This window comes from Chlorocebus sabaeus, chromosome 12, assembly GCF_047675955.1.
Source record: "Chlorocebus sabaeus isolate Y175 chromosome 12, mChlSab1.0.hap1, whole genome shotgun sequence".
NCBI classification, from domain to species: domain Eukaryota; kingdom Metazoa; phylum Chordata; class Mammalia; order Primates; family Cercopithecidae; genus Chlorocebus; species Chlorocebus sabaeus.
Window position 1 is genome coordinate 893,956 of NC_132915.1, and position 27,314 is coordinate 921,269.

Here is a 27,314-nt window from a genome sequence, read left to right on the forward strand (position 1 = left end):
CTATATAAACAGAATCATGCTGCCTGTTTATTTCTATAATGTTCTTCTTTCCCTTAGCATGTGCTGTTCTTGGCAGCTTGCTTCTCCGTGTGAATTTTGGAAAAGCTTCTGAAGTTCCCTTTAGTAAACACCAAGAGAACTATTGCTGGGTCATATGGTAGTTGCATGTTCAGTTCTCTAAGGCGCTACCAATCTGTTTTCTTTTCTTTTTTTTAAGACAAGGTCTCGCTCTGTCACCTAGGCTGAAGTGCAGTGGTGTGATCATGGCTCACTGCAGCTTTGACCTCCCTGGGGTCAGGTGATCCTCTCACCTCAGCCTCCCGAGTAGCTACGACTATAGGCATGCAGCACCATGCCCATCTAATTTATTGTATTTTTAGTAGAGACCAAGGGTTTCGCCATGTTTCCCAGGCTGGTTTTGAACTCCTGGGGTCAAGTGAACCTCCTGCCTCAGCCTCCAAGTGCTGGGCTTACAGGTGTGAGCCACTGCGTCCAGCCCAACCTGTCTTCTAGAGTGGCTGTTTCATAGCTCTAAAGTCCCTCATCCATTTTGAGCTATGTTTTTGGTGTAATTTATGTGGTTTAGGTCAATGTCCAGTTGCTTCAGCACCATTTGTTGAAATTGTGTAAAAAATCAGATGAGCATTTTTTTGTTGCACTATTTCTGGGTTCTCTATTCTGCTCCAATCATCTATGCACCCATACCTCTGCCTGTATACATGGTCTAATGACTACAGCTATTATTGTAAGCCTTAAGGAAAAAATAAAACAGTCCCTATTTTCAGACGGCATGACTGTTTACACAGAAAACCCTAAGGTATCTACAAAACGAGCTCCTGGAACTGGTGAGTTCAGCAAGGTTGCTGGATTCAAGAGTAATACACAAATGTCAATCCCATTTTGCATATTAACGATGAACATATGGAAAGCAAAATTTAAAACACAATGTCATTTATAATTAATTGCTCCAAATAAAATGGAATGCCTAGAATATACGCTTAATAAAACATGAATACAATTTGTATGTTGAAAATTACAAAATGCTGATGAAAGAAATCAAAGAAGAACTAAATAAATCGAGAGACATACTGTACTCATGAATTGGAAGGTTCAGTATAGTAAAGATGTCATTTCTCCCCAACTTGATAATAGTTTTAATGAAATTGAATTAATGAATCAAATAGAGCGATTTCTCCCACTTTCTTCTTCTTCATCCAAATTGTTTTAGTTATTCTTGGGCCTGTGCTTTTTTCATGTAAATTTTACAATAAAACTTACCTTTGTCTATAAAAAAAACTTGTTGAGATTTTGACAGGAATTTCCTTACATCTGTAGATCAATTTGGGAAGAAATGACATGCTTACTATACCGAATCTTCCAGTTCATGAGTCAGTATGCCTCTCCATTTAGATAGGCCATTTATTATAGGTTGATTATAGGTATATAGGTTGATTTCTTTTATTAACATTGTTTTTATTTTGTTGTGTCATATCCATGGGTTTTAGTTGTTAAAGGGGAGGACCTGGGAGAAAAGGAGCTACTTCATCTTGGCGGAATTGGAAGTCCTATTACAGTTGTCTCCTCTTATCCATGGTTTTGCTTTCCATAGTTTCAGTTACTTGTGGTCAACAGTGGTCTGAAAATATTAAATGGAAAATTACATAAATAAAGAATTCATACGTTTGAAATTTTGCACTGTTCTGAGTGGCATGATGAAACCTTGCCCCTTTCTGCTCCATCCCACCCAGGATGCGAATAATTTCTTTTGTCCAGCATATCTACTCAGCATATGCTACCTGACCGCTAGTTACTTGGTAGTCCTCTTGGTTATCAGACCAAAAACCCAGTATATCTAGCGTTTGGTACTATCTGTGGTTTCAGGCATCCTCTGGGGCTCTTGGAATGTATATCCTGCAGATAAGAAGGACTACTCTATTGGCTTTTGAACTCTTTAAGGTCAGAGATTTTGTCTGCTTTTTTTTTGCAACACGAAGTCTAGCATGCGGGCTGTCACACAGTAGATGATTTAATACATGTCGGATTAATAACCAAGTAATTGATATTTGTTGAGAAAATAAATTTGTGCTGGATGCAGAGAATATGTATGAGGTATTTTTTCTACCCTTAGAGAACAAACTATATGTCTGTGAAAACTTAATGTGAAACTTACACGTTTAGTTTTGTGTAATGTGGTTTTGTTTAGTGGGTATTAGAATGAATTTTGAAATCCAGTGGTCCTGGATATGAATCTGGCCTCCATTAATTTACTAGCTATGTGACCTTGGGAAAGTTCCTTAACTTCTCTGACTCTAGGATTTTCTCATTTAAAAAATTGGGTGCTGGCTGGAGTCACCTGTCAGGGTTTTTACAAGGTTAAATGATATAATACATGAAAAGTACTTGACTCTGTGCTTGACATGTAGGAAGCCCTTAATAACTGGTAGTGACTAAAGAAAATGATAAGCAGCATTACAGCACAGGTAAGTGATAACTGGGTTACACAAAGTATAACAGGAATGCCTATAGAAACCTAAAGTTGTAGGGAAAGACTTTATGGAGGAAGCAGGACTTAATCTGGCCCTTAAAAAAAGAACACAGTGGCTCACGCCTGCAATCCCAGCACTATGGGAGGCCGAGGCGGGCAGATCACCTGAGGTTGGGAGTTCGAGACCAGCCTGACCAACATGGAGAAACCCTGTCTCTACTAAAAATACAAACTTAGCCGGGTGTGGTGGCACATGCCTATAATCCCAGCTACTTGGGAGGCTGAGGCAGGAGAATCTCTTGAAACCGGGAGGTGGAGGTAGTGGTGAGCCAAGATCATGCCATTGCACTCCAACCTGGGCAACAAGAGCGAAACTCCATCTCAAAAAAACAACAACAACAACAACAACAACAACAAAATAAAACAATGCTTAGACAAGCTTCAAGGTGAGAGTGAGTGAACATGGCTATGGCATTCCAAAGAGACCAGACTTCATGAGCTATGGTGAGGAGGCTGCAATGTGTATGGCAGGCTTGCAAAACAAAAAGATTACTTGGATGATCCAAGAAGCCTTGTACAGAAGTAATAGCAATAATAGCTGTCCTGAAAATCATTCCTCTACAAAATCCTTAAAAATACTTAATTATTTTTTAAATACTTTAAAGTACAGTTAAATTTTCAAAAAGTAAGGGAAATCCTCAAATTCCAAAAAAATACTTAAAAGCATGAATTCAAGCATCAGAGTTAAACTACATATCAGACCAAATAGGCCTAAGTGACATTTACAGACCATTTCACCCAAATGCTGCAGAATACACATTATTTTCATCAGGACATGGAACATTCTCCAGAACAGACCATCTCTTAGGCCACATGACAAGTCTCAACAGATTTTTTAAAATATAAATCATATCAAGTGTCTTTTCTAACAAAAATGGAATAAAACTAGAAACCAGTAGCAGGAGGAACCTTGAAAACCACAAAACACATGGAAACTAAACAACATGCTCTTGAACAACCCATGGATAAGTAAAGAAATAAAGAACATTAAAAACTTTATTGAACTACATGACAAAGGAAATAAAACATATCAAATCTATTGAATGTAGCAAAAGCAGTACTAAGAGGGCAGTATATAGCAATAAACATTTATATCAAAAAAGCTAGAAAGACTTTAAATAAACAACCTAAAATGTGCCATAAGGAACTAGAAAAAAAGAATAAACCAAGTACTAAATTAGTAGAAGGAAATAAATAATAAAAATCAGAGCAGAAATATATGAAACTGTGACTTAAAAATACAGAAGATCAATAAAATGAGAAGTTGATTTTTTGAAAAAATAAACAAAATCAACAAACCTTTAGCTAGATTAAGAAAAAAAGAGAGCAGACCCAAATAAAATTAGAAACAAAGAAGGAGACACAACAACTGAGACCACAGAAATAGAATCAGTAGAGACTGTTATGAACAACCACAGGCCAACAAATTTTTTAAAATTCTAGGAAACTTAGAAAAATTGATAAATTCCTGGAGACATGCAACTTATCAAAATTGAACAATGAAGAAATAGGAAACCTCCACAAACCAATAATGAGTCAGGAGATCAAAGCCGTAATAAAATGTCTCTCATCAAAGAAAAGCCCAGGACCTGATGACTTTAGTGCTGAATTTTGCCAAGCATTTGAAGAACTAATACCAACTCTACCCAAACTCTGGGAAAAAAAAAAAAAAAAAAGGACAGGAGGGAATAATTGCAAACTCACTCTGTGAGGCCAACATTACCCTGATACCAAAACCAGACCAAAAAGAAAACTACAGGCCAATATCACTGATGAACATGGTTGGGAAATCCTCAACAAAATACTAGTAAACAGAATTCAACAACACATTAAAAAGATCATAGAGGCCTGGTGCAGTGGCTCACGCCTGTAACCGCAGCACTTTGGGAGGCCAAAACGGGTGGATCACGAGGTCAGGAGATCAAGACCATCCTGGCCAACATGGTAGAATCCCGTCTCTACTTAAAAAATGCAAAAATTAGCTGGGTGTGGTGGTAGCGTGCCTGTAGACCCAGCTACTCAAGAGGCTGAGTCAGCAGAATCACTTGAACTAGGGAAGCGTAGGTTGCAGTGAGCCTGGATCGTGCTACTGCACTCCAGCCTGGCGACAGAGAGAGACTCTGCCAAAAAGAAAAGAAAAGAAAAAAGTAGCATTTATATACACCAATAGCAAACAATCTGACAGAGAAATCAAGAAGATATTCCCATTTACAATCGACACACACATATACACACACACACACTAGGAATAACTTTAACCAAGGAGGTGAAATTTCTCTATAAGAAAAATGACAAAAACTGATGAAAGAAATTGAAGAGGACAAAAACAATTGGAAAGACGTCCATGTTCATGGATCAGAAGCATTAATATTGACAATTCTACCCAAAGCAATGTACAGATTCAATGTAATTCCTATCAAAATGCCAATCACATTCTTCACAGAAATAGAAGAAACAGTCCTAAAATTTATAAAAAATCACAAAAGATCCTGAATAGCCAGAGCAATCCTGGGCAAAAGGAACAAAGGAAGCATCACACTACCTGACTTCAAAACATACTACAAAGCTATAATAACCAAAACAGCATGGTATATTGGCATAAAAAACAGACACATAGACCAGTGGAACTGAATAGAGAACCCAGAGATAAATCCATGCACTTACAGCGAACTCATTTTCAACCCAAGTTACCAAGAACATACAATGGGAAAGGACAGTCTCTTCAATAAATGGTACTGGGAAAACTGTATATTCATATGTAGAAGAATGAAAATAGATCCTTATTTCTCACCATACATAAAAATCAAATCAAAATGAATTAAAGATTTAAATCTAAGACCTGAAACTATGAAACTACTACAAGAAAACCTTAGGGAAATGTTCCAGGACTTTGGTCTGGGCAAAGATTTTTGTGTGTGTGTAAGACCTCAGAAACATAGGCAACCAAAGCAAAAATAGAAAAATGGGAGTATAGCAAGCTAAAAGGCTCCTGCACAGGAAATGAAACAATCAAGAGAGTGAAGAGACAAACCATAGAATGGCAGAAAATATTTGCAAACAATCCATCTGACAAGGGATTAATCATCAGCTCAAACAACTCAATAGCAAAAAAACCAAATAACCTGATTTTTTAGATGGGCAAAAGATCTGAATAGGCATTTCTTAAAATAAGACATACAAATAGACAGCAAGTATATGAAAAATGTGCAATATTACTAATCATCAGAAAATGCAAATTGAACCCACAATGAGAGATCACCTTACCTCAGTTAAAATGGCTTTTATCAAAAAGGCAGGAAATAACAGATGCTGGTGAGGATGTAGAGAAAGGGGAACGTTTGTACCCTGTTGGTAGAAATATAAGATAGTACAGTCATTATGAAAAACAGTATGGAGGTTTCTCAGAAAACTAAAACTAGAACTACCATATGATCCAGCAATCCCACTACTGAGTATCTACCCAAAGGAAAGGAAATCAGTGCATCAAAGGGATACCTGCACCCCCATGTTTACTGCAGCACTATTCACAAAACCCAAGATGTGGAATCAACCTAAGTGTTCACCAACAGATACATGGATAAAGAAAATGTGGTATATATACAATATGGAATATTATTCTGCCACAGAAAAGAATAAAATCCTGTCATTTGCAGCAACATGGATGGAACTGGAGGTCATCACATTACATGAAATAAGTCAGGCACAGAAAGGCAGATGCCACGTGTTCCCACTCACATGTGGGTGCTAAGAAAGTGGGTCTTGGCCGGGCATGGCAGCTCACGACTGTCATCCTAGCACTCTGGGAGTCTGAGGCAGGTGAGTCACCTGAGGTCAGGAGTTTGAGACTAGCCTGGCCAACATAGTGAAACCCCGTCTCTACTGAAAATACAAAAATTAGCTGGGCATGGTGGCTCATGGCTATAATCCCAGCTACTTGGGAGGCTGAGGCAGGAGAATCGCTTGAGCTGGGAGGCAGAGGTTTCAGTGAGCCAAGATCATACCACTGCACTCCAGCCTGGGCCACAGAGTGAGACTCCATCTCAAAAAAAAAAAAAAAGAAAAGAAAGTGGATCTCATGGAGTGCCTATTCAGTATACTCTCAGAGAGTAGATTGGTGGTTACCAGAGGCCAGGAAGAGGCGGTGGTGGTGAGTGAAGGTTAATTAATGGGTACAAACATACAGTTTGATAGAAGAAATAAGACCTAGTGTTTGCTAAACCAGGAGGGTGACTACAGTTTACCATAATCTAGTGTATATTTCAAAGTAGCAAGAAGAAAATAACTCAAATGTTTCTAGCTCCAAGAAAAGACAAATATTTAAGGTAACGGATATCCTAATTACATGGATTGGCTCTTTACAAATTGTATGACTGTTTTAAACTGTCACATGTATCCCCAAAATACGTACCTCTATTGTATACTAAAAAAAATTTTTTTAAATCATGAATTCAGTGATGAGCACTGAAGCCAGCTGCTGCTCTGTGGGGCTTTGTCCCTCCCTGATCGCCTGTGGAGTTGGTTTTTTGTCTTGCTCTGTTGCCCAGACTGGAGTACAGTGGCACAATCACAGCTCATTGCAGCCTCGACTTCCTGGGCTCAAGAGATTCTCCTGCCTCAGCCTCCCAAGTAGCTTGGACTACAGGTGTACACCACTACACCTGGCTAATTTTTGTATTTTTTGTAGAGATGAGGTTTCACTCTTTTGCCCACGCTGGTCTTGAACTCTGGGCTCAAGCTATCAGCCTGCCTCAGCTCCCCAAAGTGCTGGGATTACAGGCATGAGCCACTGTGCCTGGCCTGGGTGTTGGTTTTAAAGGGTTGCACAGGGTGACAGGGGAGAAGGGAAGTCGGATTGGGGATCCCCCCCCACATAAACCTAAGTCCTATATAAACACACCTTCAATGTGTGACCTAGACAAAGATGTGACCCTCAAAAGGACATTGGAAGGAAATTTGTCCTCTTTGGGTTTTTACACAGGAAAAAATAAAAAGTCCCTGAAATTCGTAACCACAGGGCAGGCCCTTATGAATCGCTTGAACCAGGGAAGCGGAGGTTGCCGTTCTTCACTTATGAAGAAATGAGGCCCCAGTTTACACTGTCCATGAACTTAAGCCAAGAATTTACTTCAGGCCGGGCGCGGTGGCTCAAGCCTGTAATCCCAGCACTTTGGGAGGCCGAGGTGGGTGGATCACGAGGTCAGGAGATCAAGACCATCCTGGCTAACACGGTGAAACCCCATCTCTACTAAAAATACAAAAAAATTAGCCGGGCGTGGTGGCAGGTGCCTGTAGTCCCAGCTACTCGGGAGGCTGAGGCAGGAGAATGGCGTGAACCCAGGAGGCGGAGCTTGCAGCGAGCCGAGATAGTGCTGGGCGACAGAGCAAGACTCCGCCTCAAAAAAAAAAAAAAAAAAAAAAAAAGAACTTACTTCCAAGTGCAGAACCTCAAGCCAAGAACTTACTTCCAAGTGAACTGGAGTTGATAGTGTCTGAGATCCATGGTGGTGCAAACTAAAATCTTCTCTGGAGGAATGACCTTAAACCCAGGCCTCAAGTTAATTCCTTCAGATCATATTACGGCGAGCATGAATCACGATGAAAGCAGTCAGAGAACACGTGAGAGAACAAGGTATTGTGAGTGAGCACCAACAAAGCAACAAAGAGCAGAACCAGAACAAAGACACCAAACAGAATGGTCATGCACAGGGGAGCGGGGTGAGGCCTGCGGCTGCCGGCTTTCCCCCACTTCCCCGGCGACCTGTATGACGCAGCAGAGGCAGCCACAATCCCTCTGGAAACATAACTCCATTGGCCTGGGAATCACACCCCCACCCCCCACAGCAGCTGCAGCAAGCCCTGCCCAGAGAGAGTCTCAACTCAGAGGCACCTAACCCTGCCCCCACCTGACGGTCTTTCTCTACCTGCCCTGCCAGCTGAAGGCAAAGGACATAATCCCTTGGGAGCTCTATGGTCCTGCCCACTGCTTGACCCTACAGCAAGCTTGTATCCTCCTTATACAACCACAGCTGATGCACCCTTGAAAGCACCACCTCCTGGCTGGAGGCTAACCAACACAAAACCAGTGCACTTAACAAAAACACAACCAAGGACTCTGACAGAGTCCACTTCACTTCCCTGCTACCTCCACCACAGCAGGTGCTGGTATCCATGGCTGACAGACCTGAAGATGGATCAGTTCTGTCCATTCTCCAGTACCAGCTGGGAGCCTGGTAGCGCCACTGGGTTGCTAGATCCAGAAGAGAAATAACAATCACTGCAGTTTGGCTCTCAGGAAGTGCCATCCCTAGGGGAAGGAGGAGAGTATCACATCAAAGGAGCACCCTATGGGACAAAAGAATCCTAAAATTCATATGAAACGAGAAAACAACCTGCATAGCCAAAGCAAAGACTAAGCAAAAAGAGCAAATCTGGAGGCATCACATTACCTGATTTCAAACTACACTATAAAGACATTGTTACCCAAACAGTATGGTACTGGTATAAAACAGGCATATAGACCAATGGAACAGAATGGATAACCCAGAAATAAAGCCAGATACTTACAGTCAACAGGTCTTCAAAAAAGCAAACAAAAACTAAGTGGGAAAATGATACCCTATTCAACAAATGGTGCTGGGATAATTGGCCAATCACATGCAGAAGAATTAAACTGGATCTTCATCTCTCACCTTATACAAAAACCAACTCAAGATGGACTGAAGACTCAAATCTAAGACCTGAAACCATAAAAATTCTAGAAGATAACATTGAAAAAACCCTTCTAGGCATTGGCTTAGGCAAAGACTTCATGACCAAGAACCCAAGAGCAAATGCAACTAAAGCGAAGATAAATAGATGGGACTTAATTAAACTGAAAAGTTTCTGCACAGTAAAAGCAATAATCACCAGAGTAAACAAAAAACCTACAGAGTAGGAGAAAATCGTTACAATCTACGCATCTGACAAAGAAATAATATCCAGAATCTACAAGGAACTTAAACAAATCAGCAAGAAAAAACAAACAATCTGATCAAAAAGTGGACTAAGGACATGAATAGACAATTCTCACAAGAAGGTATACAAATGGCCACCAAACATATGAAAAAATGCTCAGCATCACTAATGACCAGGGAAACGCAAATCAAAACCACAATGTGATACCACCTTACTCCTGCAAGAATGGCCATAATCAAAAAATTGAAAAATCATAGATGCTGGCATGGATGTGGTGAAAGGGGACACTTTTACGCAGCCGGTGGGAAGGTAAACCAGTACAGCCACTATGGCAAACACTGTGAAGATTCCTTAAAGAAGTAAAAGTAGATCTACCATTTGATCCAGCAATCCCACTACCGGGTATCTTCCCAGAGGAAAACAAGTCATTATACGAAAAAGATACTTGCAGGCGCACGTTTATAGCAGCACAATTCCCAACTGCAAAAACATGGAACCAGCCCAAATGCCCATCAATCAACGAGAGGATGAAGAAAATGTGGTGTATATATACACCATGGAAGACTACTGAGCCATAAAAAGGAATGAAATATTGGCATTTGCAGCAACCTGAATGGAACTGGAGACCATTATTTTAAGTGAAGTAACTCAGGAATGGAAAACCAAACATCGTATGTTCTGACTCATAACTGGGAGCTAAACTATGAGGATGCAAAGGCATAAGAATGATACAGTGGACTTCAGGGACTTGGGGGAAAGGGTAGGAGAGGGGTGAGGGATAAAGTACTACACATCGGGGTACAGTGTACACTGCTTGGGTGATAGGTGCACCAAAATCTCAGAAATCACCACTTAGTAACTTACTCATGTAACCAAACGCCACCTGTTCCCCAAAAACCTATTGAAATAAAATTTAAAAAAAAAGAATGTCCATGCACAGAATGCATAATGACTAGTTGGAATATATTTGAAGAAATATTTTTCAAGAAATAAAAGAGGCAGTCAGGCGCAGTGGCTCACGCCTGTAATCCCAGCACTTTGTGAGGCCGAGTCGGGCAGATCACAAGGTCAAGAGATCGAGACCATCCTGGCTAACACGCTGAAACCCCGTCTCTACTAAAAATACAAAAACCTAGCCAGGCATAGTGGTGGCGCCTGTAGTCCCAGCTACTCGGGAGGCTGAGGCAGGAGAATGGCGGGAACCCGGGAGGCAGAGCTTGCAGTGAGCCAAGCATTGTGCCACCGTACTCCGGCCTGGGCGACTGAGCAAGACTCCATCTCAAAAAAAAAAAAAAAAAGAAAGAAATAAAAGAGGCTATGAAACATACACTTATGGAAAAAGAGACTTTCACATGACCAGGTAGACTTAAGATGGAGGAGAAGAGAGGTGCGTCAGCAAACAGACCTAAAATGCTCAGTGAAGAAAGAGGGACCCTGTGTGTGCACATGACGGAACCGTTGACATCTTCAAACAATGAGCCTGACATATGCTAAGTGGGGTTTAACCGGACTAGTCTGGTAGCCATGTGCAGAAGGGACTGAAAGGGAGAGGGTAGCGTAAAGGTCAATCACAACTCCCGTGGCAGGAGTGCCAGTGCCAGTGTGAAGAGAGTGGAAAGAGTGTGTGGAGGCGGAGAAGGCATCACAATGGAGAAATCAACAGTATTGGGTGCCTGGATGGCAAGGGAGTGGGGGAGGATTCCACTCTAAGCCTTAGAGTCTCTAATATCTTGTGTTCCCTTCTCCTGGAACGTTCCCAAACCCAAATCCCTGGGTTCATCATCAGCTTCCACTCAGCCACTATGCCCTGGGGAGACCTGGGGGTCCCCGACCCTTCAAGAAGCACCAGAATGCAATCAGCCTCCTATTAACAAAAATATGGACTCCGCCCAGCCCTTCTGAGACTGGGGTCACAGTAATAGTGCATTAAATATTACGAAGCCCTTTTACACACCCTGCCTCAGTGGATCCTTGAAGTAGGCGGCTGAGCCCTTCGTCCTCACCTGTCTTCTGAGTGGTAAACCTGAGGCTCACCAGCGTGAAGGGACATCCCCAAAGTCAAACAGGCTGGAGAGTCGGGAGCCTGGACTAGGCTACTCCAGGTTAGACCTCTCCTTCTTCCACATCTTGAAAGGCGAGACCTCAGGATGGAACCTGTTGGTTTTCATTATGTTTCATTGTCTTTGGGTCCTTGCACGGATACAGGGCATAAAAAGAAATGAAGTTGTGGGAAACCTTAGTTCTAGCGGGTTCACAGCTATAAAGAAGGAATTGTGTAATGCAATGCCTTTTGCAATTTCTCTGATGCTTTTAATCATAAGCAAGTAGGATATGGGGGAGGGGCAATGGCGTGGGGAAACGGGGGAAAGAGGACTGGAGTTGCTCAGAGAGATACAGTTGTAAAGAGGGATAGCAGCTGAGTTTCTGACGCTACATTTTTGGTGCCCTATGGTGTTAATTAGACATTTCTTTTCAACCTGATTGACAGTGCATTTTAATGAAGAAATAACAGAGCCCAGCAGAGCCTGGCAGTATACTCCTTTCTTAGAATTTACAAGCTGAACTTCCCTTGGCAACCTACATCTGGTTTGCCCTGCTAGTAAGTCTGTCAGGAGAACAATGCATAGGGTCTTTCGTTTCAATGGGTTTGCTGTTGTTAAAGCTTCTGCATTTTCTTCCGCTTAGTTCATTAGGGCTGTTAAATTTCATCAAATTACTTTCCTTAAGTTAAAAAATAGCACAGTTTTGACCAGTGTGAATAAAAATGGGATAGTATGAAAATGTGCAAGTTTTAAAAGGAAGAGCCTCTCTGTTAAGAGTTGTATAATGGAGGCTTCATGGGAAACTTTGTAAGTGTTTTTTTTTTTTTTTTTTTTCTCCCTTTAAATGGGATGTTTCCTGGAAAATTAGAATAAATCCTAAAGGATCCGGTAAGCCTCCTGTGACCACTTGGAAGCAGAAGGTCCCCACGCATTAAATGGCTTGACCACCTAGGAGTGCTGATACTAGGACGAGTGTTTTTGGAACAGTTTATTTTATAAGATTTCACCTTTGTTTATATTTCCAAGAGGATTAAAAAAAATAAATACATGTTTTGTTTTTTTAACTTCTACCCAGGAGTAAATATGCATCTCTACCAGAGACTAAGGGGGAATCTTTGCTTTTTGTAGAAGAGCCAGGTGACCAGAGAGGACAGAGGCAGGGCAGGCTGGGTGGAACTTATCTTCCCTCGCCTGGGGACAGAGGTGGCCTTAGGGTTGGGGGTACAGCTGAACCTACAAATTGCGGGTTAAGTGGCTCCAGTAGAGGCTATAAAGGCAGAGAGCCAAGCAGACCATTACGAGCTTCTCCTCCAGGAAAATGGAAGCCATTTAAGAAATTCCAGGAATTGCTTGGAACATGCAGGATTCTTAAACAAAGGACCTTTGTGACATTCAGAATTACCAAACTCAGGAGAGGAAAAGACTCACACCTCACTTGCCTCCCTTTCCTTGGTCTAATTCTATTGCTTGGTCTAGAGCAACTGAAAAGACCTCCAAATTTGGAATCTAACCACAACCCCACATTTTTGTGAGGAGTGCAAAGGGGCGCTGCACCTTCTTAAGGATCCTGCCCCCAAGCTGTCCCAGGTGTTTCCCACCTGGTTTGCACGATCTTCAGTTCTGCAGTACTGTTTCCTTTCTTTTCTTTCTTTCTTTCTTTCTTTCTTTCTTTCTTTCTTTCTTTCTCTTTCTTTCTTTCTCTTTCTTTTCTTTCTTTCTTCCTTCCTTCCTTTCTCTTTCTTTCTTTCCTTTCTTCTTTCTCTTTCTGTCTTTCTTTCTTTCTTTCTTCCTTCCTTTCTCTTTCTTTCTTTCTCTCTTTCCTTTCTTTCCTTTCTTCTTTCTTCTTTCTCTTTCTCTTTCTTTCTTCCTTCCTTTCTCTTTCTTTCTCTTTCTTTCCTTTCTTTCCTTTCTTCTTTCTCTTTCTTTCTGTCTCTCTTTCTTCCTTCCTTCCTTCTTTCCTTCCTTCTTCCCTCCTTCCCTCCCTCCCTTCCTTCCTTCTTTCCTTCCTTCCTCCCTCCCTCCCTCCCTCTCCTCCTTCCTTCCTTCCTTCCTTCTTTCCTTTCCTCTCTTTCTTCTTTCTTTCTTTTCTCTCTCTCTTTCTTTTTTTTTTGAGACGGAGTTTCATTCTTGTTGCCCAGGCTGGAGTACCATGGCATGATCTCGGTTCACTGCAACCTCTGCCTCCTCGGTTAACTGATTCTCCTGCCTCGGCCTCCCCAGTAGCTGGGATTACAGGCATGCATCACTATGCCAGGCTAATTTTGTATTTTTAATAGAGACAGGGTTTCACCATGCTGGTCTCGAACTCCTGACCTCAGGCAATTTGCCCACCTCAGCTTTCCAAACTGTTGGGATTATAGGCGTGAGCCACCGTGCCTGGGCTGTAACGTTTTCTTAGATAGAAAAAAAAAAATGCTGCAATTCATGCTTCATACAAAGTCTTCCTATTCCTGGGCCAGGTGTGGTGGCTCATGCCTGTAATCTCAGCACTTTGGGAAGCTGAGATGGGCGATCACTTGAGGTCAGGAGTTCGAGACCAGCCTGGCCAACATGGTGAAACCCTGTCTGTACTAAAAATACAAAAAATTAGCTGGAAGTGGTGGCGGGCACCTGTAATCCCAGCTACTCGGGAGGCAGAGGCAGGAGAATCGCTTGAATATAGGTGGTGGAGGTTGCAGTGAGCAGAGATCATACCCCTGCACTCCAGCCTGGGTGACAGAGCGAGACTTCATCTCAACAACAACAACAACAGCAACAACAACAAAACAACAACAACAGCAACAACAACAGTCTTCCTATTACTGCAGGCATATGATAGAAGAAAATCGTAACAAGAACAAAAGAATAAAGGCTCGCTCAGCGACTTCTGCTCTCATCTTATCTCTTAGGACCGGGCTATGTGACCACCCCTGGCTGCAACTGAAGGTGTGTAATCTGGGGGCCCAGTGCTGCTCTGTCAAAATCACCATGGTCAGGGAGAAGGACGGAATGGCTATTGGATGGATGCTAGCAGGTTCTGCCCATGCATCATCTTTTAGAAACTGTGGGCGTTTCTAATGTTAGTTTCTGTGAACCAGTCACAACAACCCCATGCTATTGTGAAGTACTTCTTAGTTCTTTACTCCCAGGCAATATAAATCCATAGTGAAAAATTTTTTTTTTTAATTAGAAAATACACTTGAGAAAGAAAGATTTAAAAACACCTATAATCCATTACGTAGAGAGTACCAGGGTTAACCTTGCAGTGTATTTTTTTTCGAACATGGATGTGTACGTGCATACACATACACACAACTTTTTGTTTTGTTTTGTTTTTGCATAAATGGACCGATGAGATTTGAATGTGGAGGCTGACTGGAAGCTTTGTGATCACAAAGATGGCCAAATATGGCCAAATCCATCGTCAGGGGTCCTCTCTCCAAGGCTGGCCCCTCCTCAGGAGGAGGGTCAGCTGCTGGGGGCCAGAGGCGCCCCAGGCTGTGAGGACTGCCTGGAGGTGGCATAGAGACTGGTGCCCAGCCAGCTGAGCAGGAAGGAAAGGCCCTCTCAGGGCAGATGACCCCAAAGTTCTCCTCCTCCAAAAATGAGAATAGTAATGACCAAATCATATTAAACATGAATATTAGAAAACATAATGGTATAAAGTCACTTTATAAACGGAAAACAGTGATCATAATCACTGTTTTTGTTGCCAACATTCATAACAATATCTAATATTTCTTGAGCACACGCTGTGTGCCAGGCAGGCACTCTGCCACTAACTATGTATGAATATTTAATCCTCAGAATAACCCCATGGTATGGGTTTTTAAAAATTACTATCATCTTTTTTGTAGATGAGGATATTGAGGCAAGATTAAGTAACTTGCCTAAGCTCACAGCTGGTAAGGGACTGCTAGGACTGCAACCCAATTGTAATGCTGGATCCTGTTCTTCTAGAGAATCTAGTTTTCAGAGTGTTCACTATTTAGATAGTCTTCCTTGGATGCTTTCTGGTTATTTTAAAATTCATTGCCTGCAACTTAAAAAGTACTCCAAATATAGCCTGACCATCAAAGATTACAGTGGGATTATCACCTCCTTCATTTGAGATATTATGCTTTCATTAATGCATCCCTACATTTTATTGGTTTTTTGAAAAACTAGGTCCCACTGATGGCTTATCTGAATTTGAAGTCTGCATTTCCTAAGTCCTTCTCTCTTGCACTGTTAAACTTGATCTCCCTTACTGTGAACTCATACAAATGAAATTGGACGTCAGTCTTTAATAGGTTGTCTTGATTGAAGCCCCAGCCAGCGTGTGGAAACTCTTAAGAAATCAATAAAATATTCTTCTGCTGGGTGTTCTATGCAAGATTCTCAAATGCTAATTGTTATTGTGAAATGGTGAGTCATCTGAAAGAGTTTCCTTGTCAAGCTGCATTGCATCATATGGGAACTGTTTTAAATAGACCACCCTGTACACAAACATTTTCATCTTGGTGCATTCGGGCACCACTTCTGTGTAGTAGGAGATTAATTGTCCTCTCCACTGAACAGGGGTAGCGGCTGCACAGGGAGCACCACGCAGGGCTGCAGGGAGGGCCAGAGCTCCTGGGTCTCCTCCCGCTCCATTTCCAGAGGGTGAGATCTGATCTCTTCATAAAAGTGAAAATTTAGCAGGAGAGAGAAAGCGCTGAGCAGCCCATGTTTCCCACTGAATCAAAAACAGACCATTCCTTAGAAAAGAAGATTCTTTAACATGGAACTTAAAAAGGACTGATGAGACAGGAATTTGAATTAAAATATTTTCAATGTTACTTTGAACGAGTCAGGACGAAAGTGGAACGAAATTTCAAGCAGCATTGTGGGGGACAGGGGTGACCCTGGACTACGTGTGGATACAGGGTGGAGAGAAAGAGGAGCCTTGGCTTGCAGAAAGGGAAAGAGACATACAGGAATTCTACTTAACTGGTTAATTTGCAGACAAAGAACAATATAAATTTCACTGTGTGAAGGAGGGAAATCTCCTCTTAGAAAAACAAAAAACAAAGCAGATCTTCACAGCTCTGCGCATATTTCCCTTCTCCGCAGTGATGAAAGTGTTTGCACTAATTTTCCAGGGAGACCAGAAAATATGTATAGTGCGTTTTGTCTCCAGTGGCATCCTGGGTCACTGAGCACCGTCATTCAATGCGATTTGTTGATGGATAGATGGAAGAATCGAACCTTTCAGCGTTAGGGGAAAAAAGTAGCCAGAACTCAGCATCGATGGGAGCCCCAGTGGAAAATAATCTGAAATGTTAAATCTTAAAGTTACAGAAGACACTGTGCCATGGAACGAAGTGCAAACACTGGGAGAGGTCAGGCCCGATCGCTTGTGCCTCTTTCTGTTGGATAAGGCTATGCTTCTCGAAGATGAGAGTGCAGTGACAAAAACAGAGTGTTCCATGTGGCGTCTGAATGGGCCAGGCTCAGGCCCTCCACGTCAATTGTGTGCAGAAAGAAAGGCCCAAACTGCTAACTAGGGTTGCCCAGAGAACTGGTGGCTGTGGGAGTGGACGGGGGCGGGGCGGGGGAGGGGAAGAGAATTCTCTCTCTGCTCAGAGGGGAAAAGTCTCCACCAGCTCTTTCCCAGCTGAGTGCAGAAAGGGAACATCCCGACACCCCCTCAAGTTCCCAAGGGAACAGGAGGCCGCTTGCGCTCTCCCCTTCATCCCCTCTTGGTTCACTGAAGAAAACCGCCTCTTCCCTGGGGCTGGGGTGAGACCCCCGGCGCTCCCGCGTGGCCTGCTGCTCAGCATCCCGCCCCTCTGCAGGCTCACGGGGAGTCCGCTCCAGGCCCGGTGGGGTGGGACAGTGGCTGAGCCCATTTGCCTTGACTCGCGGCAGGATGTTCAGACAGGAGCGGGTCAGGTGGAGGGCTGGGATACTGCGCGACCTGGAATGGGAGGCAGGAGAAAGGAGTGAGCCCCTGCCATGTGCCAGGCCTGTGCTTAACGCCTCACCACAGTCCTCCTCCTGAATCCTCCCGTTTGAGAGATGAGGACCTGAGGCGGAGGGACGTGAGCAATCTGCAGAAGCCACATGTCACGTCGGCAGCAGAGCGGGATGTTCACCTCATCTGTCAGGAGCCTCATGATGGGCCCGGCCCAGAAAAGCAGCAGCTCAGGGCCTTAGGAGGTCAGGGAGGGCTCCAGGCGTCATGGGTTCATGTCTGCACAGAGACTGGACGGGGTTGTCAGTCATGAACCCCTGAAATGCCTGCGGCATGAAGGGAACGACAAGAGGCTGAAATGAGACTTTGTCCCAGTTGGGACCTCAGGAGGCTGATTCTGAGATTTGCCCCTGAAGTTTATTGAGGTACTCTCAGGATCAACGTCTGGGAAGCAAGAGAAAGAGGCAGGACGAGGCAGAGAGGAGCTGAGCTGCGAGGCAGTCTCCACGAGGCCTTCGCCAGCCCCAGGGCAGGTCTGGAGCGGAAACAGCCCTCAGAAGGCAGGGCTTTCGCACCGCTGCCCCATCGCCCACTGGACGCAGCTGTCCTGGGGAAGGGGCATGAACTCGGGAAAGTGGCTGTGTTGAGCTGAAGGCAAATCATAGAGAGGAATTCAGCTGAGAGCTGTGGGCAGCCAACACCTGGTATAGCCAAGAGCATGAAGGCCTGAGCTGTTGGGGGGCTCTGGGAATGCACCATGGACTCACCGTTCAGCTGTACAAAAATACCCACCAATAGGCCAAGATGGGAGGTGTGGAACAAGACCCAAGCCAGGGTCCTGTAACAGACTCTTTGGTGGAGAGATACGTGCTTTTCTACATATTAATATTTCTGAAATTGAGATACATTTTGCAATTCAGGTCAAAGCAGACTTGTCAGCTGCAAAGCTGTTATTAAATTGATGGTGGGTTTCAGAACAGAAGATCTGAACTGAGGAAACACCGTATTGAACAGACTGGCTGATAACGAGGCTGCGGTGGGGGATGTGTGAGAGAGGTCTAGTCTTGTCAACGGCTTCAGGAAAGGGACTCCTACCCCACCACAGCAGGGAGGTAAGGGCTTCTCCCTCTTGCTTGCTTCAGAGCTACCTTCAATAATTTTTGCTTCCCTGGTTTTCGTCTGAACTTCTGAAACCAAGTAAACAAATAAATGAGTACTGCCAACCTTAAGTGTCTTCAGGGGATTGGTCTCAGGACCCCCGTGGATGCTAAAAAGCAGCAGATGCTCAGGTCTCTTCCATAAAGTGGCCCAGTATGTACACAAAGCCCACACACACTGTCCCATATGCTTTAAATCATCTCTAGATGACTTATAATACCTAAAACAATGTAAATGCTATGTATATAGTTGTTAACACTGTATTTTTATATGTATTACTTCATATTGTTGCATTATTTTTTTCAAGTCAAAAGTGTTTTATTGTCATTTACATATTTAATAGAAAAAGGAATGTAGCAAATGGCTCAGGGTTGTATGAAAAAAAAATCCAGGTTTGTACCCAAGTTGCTTCATTTACATCTGGGAGCAGGGCTGTCCCCACACCAGGCACAGCAGCTGCATTTCTCCGACGCCCCTTTGCAGATGCAGCCCTGGGCACAGTTGGCACAGCCCCCGGGGCAGCAGGAGCAGCTCTTCTTGCACGAGGTGCATTTGCACTCTTTGCATTTGCAGGAGCTAGCACAGGTGCAGGAGCCGCCAGTGGTGCTGGAACCGTGGGGTCCATTTCGAGCCAAGGAGACGCTGGAGTTCCCACGGGAGAGGCGAAGAGGCAGTCAGGCAGCTGGACGGTGTCATATGGTTGCATTCTTCTTCTTATTTATTTTTTGAATACTTTTGATCTGAGGTTTGTTGAATCCGTGTATGTGGAACCCTTGGACGTGGAGGGCCAAATGTCATGACAAATTGTGGTACCTGTGGTGTGTGACTCCAGGGCCACTTCAATTAATAAACTACATTAGTAAACAGCTTTGGGTCTTTTCAAACTGCCCTAGGAACCTCCTTTGAGGGTTCAACTTTGTTACTAGAAAAGACGAATGTGGCCTAGTAGATAGAATTTAAAGTCCACATAATTTTTAAGCAATTTTTTTTCCTGGCATTCACATGTTCATGATTCTAAGGAATGTGTGCACCCTGACCTCTTCTGATTCATCCGTTTTAACTACTAACTTCACATGATGGTCAAGGAGCCCTCCCTCAGCAGCCCTTCAATAGAATTATGTTACAAATTGTAGGATTAAATAACATATAGCATTTACATTATCCTGCCTACGTACATATTACTCCCAACCGAGCACTGTAGGGCATTATGACCATGCCTCTGTCCTTACTGCCTCTGGCCCCCGTGCTCATGATTGCTTTTCTTTTCTTTTTCCTTAGTTTTCTTTCTCACACCTTTTAATAACCTCCTGGTACAACTTCCCACAAGGAACATCCTCCAGCTCCCTCATGAAGTCATCCATCTCGGCCACTATTTTCTTGCAGATGTCCCCGCGGGAGCCCGCCACTCTCCTTCTCGGTCATTCTAGGACTTCTTTTGTGGCCATCCTTGGGGCTGTCTTCCTTTCTCTGGGACTGCATTCTCTACTTCCTAAATCTTCTATCTTCTTAGGACAGGAATGGAAAAGGGGTAGGGCGAAGAACAGATACACACACACGCACACATGTGTATATACACACACACTATATCACATATTCCATTTACTGAGGTATCATTTACATACAGTGAAATGCACAGGTCTTAATGGTAGAGATCCATGGGGTTTGACAAATGAATATCCTCAGGACGATACAGAGTACGTCCATCCCGTAGAAAGTTTCCCTGTACCCCTTCCCGGTGACTCCCGCCCCACACCCCCAAAGCAACCATTGATCTGATCTCAATCGCATACATTAGATTCGTCCTGCCAATTATAGAACTTCATAGAAATGGAATTACATAGAGGATATGTTGGGGGAGGGTCTGGCATTTTTCACTCAGCACAACATTTTTTAACACCCATCCTTATTGCTGCATATAATTTGTTCCTTTTAGTGCCAGAGCAACTGTGTTTTATAAATGCCTGCCTTAGTCAGTGCAAGATGATATAAAAAGAATACCATAGACTGGGTGGTCTAAAGAGCGAACATCCGTTTCCTCATCATATCAGAAACTAGGGTCATCACATACGAATTTTAGGGAGACACATAAGTTCAGTCCATAGCATTCTACCCCCGGCCCCCCAAAATTCATGTCCTTCTCATGTGCCAAATACATATGGTCTTCGACATATGATGGTTCAACTTACAATTTTTAAATTTTGAGATGGGTCTATCAGGAAATCAATAACCCCACTGTAAGCTGAAGAGCATCTTCTGATTTTTTGACTTTACCATGGGTTTATCAGGCTCCTGAATGCATTTTTACTTACGATCTTTTTTACTTACAGTGGGTTTATTGGGACATAACCCTGTTCTAAGTCAAGGAGCATCTGTACATTCATTCCATCCCCCAAAGTCTTAACTCATTCTGGCAACAACTCTAACGTCTAAAGTCCAAAGTCTTTTCTAAATATCATCTAAATTAGGTACGGTGAGACTCGAGGTATGATTCATCCTGGGGCAGAATTCCTCTCCAGCTGCAAATCTGTGAAACCAAAGAAGCCGTATGCTTCCAAAATACATTGGTGGGACAGGCATAGGATAGGCATTCCCATTCCAAAAGCAAGAAACAGAGAAGAAAGGGGTGACCCAGTCCCAAGCAAGGCCGAACTCCAAGGCAAACTCCATGAAATCTTAAGGCTTGGGAGTAGCCCTCCTTGGTTTGGTTCCTTCCGGAGCCACCAGGGTAAAGGTCCTACCCCAGCAGCTCTCCTGGCCAGAAGTTTCACTCCTAACTTCTCTGCCAGGCAAAGATCGTGCCCCCATGTCTTTGGCTGGAGGTTGTCTGGACTATTGAAACCAAGGCAATGGTCCTCCAAATTGGAGGCAGAGGACCTCCAAATTGCCTCAGGGTCCTTCATCCCTTTTCCTAGAGGACAGCACAAATTCACGGCCTGCCTTCATTCCATCCCATGTTCTGTTTTTTTTTCAGTCCCAGCTAGCAGTGTCTCTGCAGGTGTAATCCCATCTGTATTCTTGGCCTTTGTTGAAATGGCTGATTAAGTTCATGGTACACAGCCACACTCATCTCTTTAGGAAACGGTTGGTCCACCACACCCTTAGTGTTCTCTTCAGTGCCCACTTTCTCATTTTTTGTAATATGAACAGACTGAGAATTTTCCAAATTTTTAAACTCTGGTTCCTTTCTGCTTAACAATTCCTTTTTCAATTCATTTCCCTCTTCTTGCATTTTACTACAAGCAACTGGAAAGAACCAAGTCACTTCTTCATCACTTTGCTTAGAAATCTCCTCAGCAAAATATCCAGTTAATCCCTTGCAAGTCCTACCTTCCACAAAACACTAGCACACAAACACAATTCAGTCAAATCATTTGCCACTGTAAAATAAGGATAGCCGTTCCCCCGTCATCCGATAACACACCTCATTTACGTCTGAGACTACATCAGAAAGGCTTTTACCTCCGTATTTCTATCAATAGTCTGTTCATAATTACTTATGTATTCTTTAAGAGCCAGTTCATAATGATATAAGGCTAGATTCACAATAAAAATAAATTTAAATTTGTATGTACCTAATAGTATAACCTCAATATATTAAACAAAAATTGACACCTAAAATAAGAAATAGATAAACCCACAATCACAGGAGGAAATGTTAAAACACTTTGCTCAGTAGTTGAAAGAAAAATTGTTGATGTAGTAAGTCTGAAAATCAACAATTCAAATTTCCATCTCAATAACTAGAAAAAGAAACAGCAAAATAAACATAAAGAGGATAGAAATAAAGTAATAAATATAGGAGCAGAAGTTAGTGAAATACAAAGTAAACATATAAAATGAGGACCAACAAGGTCAAAAGTTGGTTCTTTAAAGATATTAATAATTGACAAACTTCTGGTATGACTGATCAAGAAAAAGAGAGAAACCACAAATAACCCAAATTGGAAATTTTATAAAAAGGGAGACACCACTACAAATGCTATAGACATTTTAAAAGATCATAATATATTATTATGAACAACTTTATGCTAATACATTTGAAAGATTAGACAAAATGGAAAATTTTGTAGGAGAAAAAGTAATGTACCAATTTTGACTTAAGAAGAAATAAAAAAATCAGATTGTTCTAGAATAGCACTGTCCAAGAGAAATACAACCTGAGCCAAAGATGTAAGCCATTATGCATTTTTTTTTTTTTTTTTTTTTCAGATGGAGTCTCGCTCTGTCACCCAGGCTGGAGTACAGTGGCACCACCTCGGCTCACTGTAAGCTCCGCCTCCCTTCACACCATTCTCCTGCCTCAGCGTCCCGAGTAGCTCAGAGTACAGGTGCCTGCCACCACCCCCAGCTAATTTTTTGTATGTTTTAGTACAGACGGGGTTTCACCGTGTTAGCCAGGATGGTCTTGATCTCCCGACCTCGTGATCTGCCCACCTCGGCCTCCCAAAGTGCTGGGATTACAGGTGTGAGCCACTGCACCTGGTGCCATTATGCATTTTTAAATTTTCTAGTAGGCACACTTTAAAAAGTAAAAGGAAATTACTGTAATTAATTTTAATAACATATTTTACTTAACCCAGGACACTCAAAATATCATTTCAACATGTAATCAATATAAAAATTATCAGTAAATCTTCTTTTTTGGTACTAAACTTTCAAAATCTGATGTGTATTTTCCATTTACAACATGTCTCAATTTGAACTAGCTGCACTCTGCACTTCCAGGGCTCAATAAACACATGTAGAGAGTATCCACCATACTGGATAGTGTAGATTCAGACCAAGGTTGGAGAAGCTGCCTTACCAGATATCAAGGTTTATTATTTTTTAAAAATTGTGATGTAAAAACAAGGTAGGTTTTATGCAGAGCTAGACAAAAACACCAATGGCTGTCTCATTAATAATCAGAAAATGCAACTTAACACCACTCTGGATAACACTATATGCCCACTGGATTTCCAGAATTGGAAATTTCTGATAATGCCAAGTGTTGGTAAGAATACAGAATGGTGTTTTATATATTTGCCTGGGAGGCAAATGTTGGATGTTTAGTTTATTGTTAAAACAAACAAACAAACAGGTAAACTGTTCATTATTACAGAAACAATACTGCTACAGTGAAGAAAATTTCAAAATATAGACAAGCAAAGCAAAACAAACCAACAAAACAAATCATATTTCTGCTAGCCAGAGCTTGCCACTGTGAGGTGTATTTGTGTGTATATGTGTATGGCTGTGGTGTGTGTGTGTGTGTGTTCTGGGGAGAAAGAAAAATAGGTTTGCTCTTCAGAAGCCTCAAAGATGCAGAGTGAATAGTCAGAAATGTTGAAAATACTTAAGCAGTCAAGAAAGTTGCAAGATTTCAAATTAAATGTTAACATGTATCAAGAAGCGATACTTGGAGTGTGAAAACAATGGGAATCTAGATGCTAAGAGGTCAGAATTTTTGTTGTTGTTGAGACAGTTTCGCTCTGTCACCCAGGCTGGAGTGCAGTGGCTCGATCTCAGCTCACTGCAAGCTCCGCCTCCTGGGTTCACGCCATTCTCCTGCTCAGCCTCCCGAGTAGCTGGGACTACAGGTGTCCACCACCTCGCCTGGCTAGTTTTTGTATTTTTTTTAGTAGAGACGGGGTTTCACCTTGTTAGCCAGGATGGTCTCGATCTCCTGACCTCGTGATCCACCTGCCTCAGCCTCCTAAAGTGCTGGGATTACAGGCGTGAGCCACCGCGCCCAGCCGAGATAGAATTTTAAAGACTGCTACATAATGCTTATTAACTTCCATAAAGAAAATCCTTTCTTTTTGGTAGTTCCCAGGTTATTTTGTGTATATAATTTGTTTCTTTGAGAAAATCAGTATTTGGAAAATGCATAAAAATATAAAGAATATAAAAGCCACTCCAACTCCCATAACCGTATCATTTTGGTATATTTGCTTTTATGTGTGTGTGTGTGTGTGTGTTTAACATTGTGTGCTTAAAATAATTTTGGAAACAGTAGCACACATGCACTGAAAAAATATTGAAAAGTATAGAGAAACATTTTAAAAATAAAAGTCATCCATAATCTCAATGCCCAGTGGAGCCACCCCAGCTTTAATCGTATTTCTTTATAAACTTTTGTATCACCCAAGCAAGGCCGCTTTGTAACTGTACGTTGAAGATGAGGGGTAGGGAAGTGTTTTTCCCCTTCAGTGAAGCTAGGAAATCACACAGGGTCTCCCTCACCCAGCCAGCGAAGGAAGGAGGAGGCGCATAGCACGAGTCTGCAGTGGGATGTATAATTCAGGGGGATGTTGGTAAATGTATCACGGGTAAAAAAAAATTACAAGATCTACGGAGCCAAGCAGGATGGATTGCTTCAAAGCCGGTTGCTTACCGAGAGCAGCCTGTATCATGCTGTGCATGACAATCGCTGTAAGAAAATCACATGTTGATAATCCAGAGGCTGTGTTTACATGCACACACACATCTTCAATCCCTTGGATGAACATCTGATTTGTGTTACTCTCTTTCAGTTTCAGAATTTCCACCTGGAATGTTACCTCACCAAACCAAACCACCCTAGGTCTAGTGAGTTTGAAGTCTGATTTTTTTTCCCATTACCAGAAGGCAATCTTGGAGTAAAGTCTTTAAAAATACTGTAGTCTTTCTGCAGATGTATTTATCTCTTTCCATCAAAACAACATGCTAAAGTTTACAGTACATTCTTAAAAAGAAATGAAGAGATGAACTTCAAAACTCTATCAGTGTTTATGTACTCTATGGAAAGTGTTCCATTTTAAGTCAATTAGAAAGCAGAATTTTTTTTCCAGGTCTATGAAACCGTGGTTGTGCCTATGATGTGTTAAAACAGAGAAATGAAAATGGAAATGAAATCCAATGTGGGTGCTTTACCATAGCAATGGCAGTGATACATAAAAATCACAAATTGCTTCAATGTCAGCAAAAAATTAAAGTTATAGACAAAATACATAGATGCAAACAATAAATTGGATTTTCAAATTTTCATTCAATTGCTTAAGTGATTACAGAATTAAAACAGAAATTGGAGGCAGAAAGGAACAGAGATTCCAGCTACCTCAGAGCAGGATCTGTGTCCGATTCATTTTCTCTCTCTCTTTTTTTTTTTTGATGGAGTTTCGCTCTTGTTGCCCTGTCTAGAGGGCAATGGCACGATCTTGGCTCACCACAACCTCTGCCTCCCGGGTTCAAGCGATTTTCCTGCCTCAGCCTCCTGAGTAGCTGGGATTACAGGCATGCACCAGCACGCCCGGCTAATTTTGTATTTTTAGTAGAGACAGGTTTTCTCCATGTTGATCAGGCTGGTCTGAAACTCCCAACCTCAGGTGATCCGCCCGCCTCAGCCTCCCAAAGTGCTGGAATTACAGGTGTGAGCCACCACACCCAGCCAGATTCATTTTCTTATTACTGTATTCCTCAAAACAGTCCCTGGAGCTCCTGCTCAAAATGTTTGTTGACTGACTGAATGAATGACCTAGTGTATGAGCATGTGGAGTTGCAGCCTGTGTGCGTTGCTGAGTCAATGATTTTACTATGTTGGTTCTCAAAAAAAAAAAAAAAAAAGGCTTTACAATATAAAATCAAAGTAAAATAAAATTAATAAATCAACAACTTTACTCATGGATCTCTGCTAGGCACTGCGGTAAACAGAAAGATGAATAAATCCTTAATAAGTGGGACACTTTGGGATGGGATGAAGTAACAATTGAAGATTACATGCATTTGTGAAGACTGAGGCCACAGGAACACGGAATAGCTTTAAATTGAGGACTTGTCTTATTCTATTGTGCACCAAAATTAAAAACAGCTTCAAAACGCTCTTATTTTGACACACGCCCCGCCCTCTGCTTCTGTCACTGCCTTTGTTGGCATATGTTGAGGTCAGTCTGGCAGCAGCAGCTGGATGAAACTTGACCTGAAGCTTTGGTTGGATCGATTCACCAACCCCACTGACCCAGAGTCGTAGGGATGGCATTTACCACTCACCATATTAATCAATCTGACTGGATATTAAAACCATGCTTTACTCACCGGGACACACAGACTTAGACTAAGGGGCTGGGAGATACTGGTGGCTGCCTAAATCCAAATCTCTCTTCTACATCCACCCTCAAAATATAAAATCACCAATGAGTGTCAATAAAACCACACATGGGCTGAGCTGGGAGGATTGCTTGAGGCCAAGAGTTCAAGATTAGCGTGGGCAACATAGTGAGACCCCGTTTCTAAAAAAAGAAAGAAAGAAAATTAGCTGGGTGTGGTGGCATGCACCTTTAGTCCCAGCTACTTGGGAGGCTGAGGAAGAATTGCTTGAGCCCAGGAGTTCGAGGCTGTAGTGAGCTATGATTGCACCACTGTACTCCAGCCTGGGTGACAGAGTGAGACTCTGGCTCTTAAAAAAACAAAACCAAAAAGACCCCCAAAACTACACATGACTCATGCCGTTAGCATTATTAGTAGGCAGAGAATACCATGATCTTCACATTACTTGTAAATAGAGAAATAAATACCAAATCCCAGGACAGTCGCATCACCACTACAAGCCTGTGGATGCTGAGAGTACGGAGAAGGGGCTTTCAGAGGCCCATAAAAAATGAGACGGGGAAGTAGAAGATACTGATGAAGCGCAGGCAAAATTACCCCAGAAAAGCCCGACAGCAAGTGTCTAAGTATTGAA

The 27,314-nt window shown here is 42.4% G+C and overlaps 1 protein-coding gene and 1 pseudogene across 1 annotated transcript in view; both read right to left on the bottom strand.

Annotated features, from left to right (window-relative positions):
- The window catches only part of FANCC (FA complementation group C), a 325,195-nt gene that overhangs the window by 293,029 nt on the left and 4,852 nt on the right, over nucleotides 1-27,314 (bottom strand). The window contains exon 2 of the mRNA XM_073021384.1: nucleotides 5,810-5,890. The gene's annotated coding sequence lies outside the window, so the exon portion shown is untranslated. The remainder of the gene's footprint in view (nucleotides 1-5,809; nucleotides 5,891-27,314) is intronic.
- Nucleotides 18,987-19,977, bottom strand: LOC119624169 (metallothionein-1 pseudogene; annotated as a pseudogene).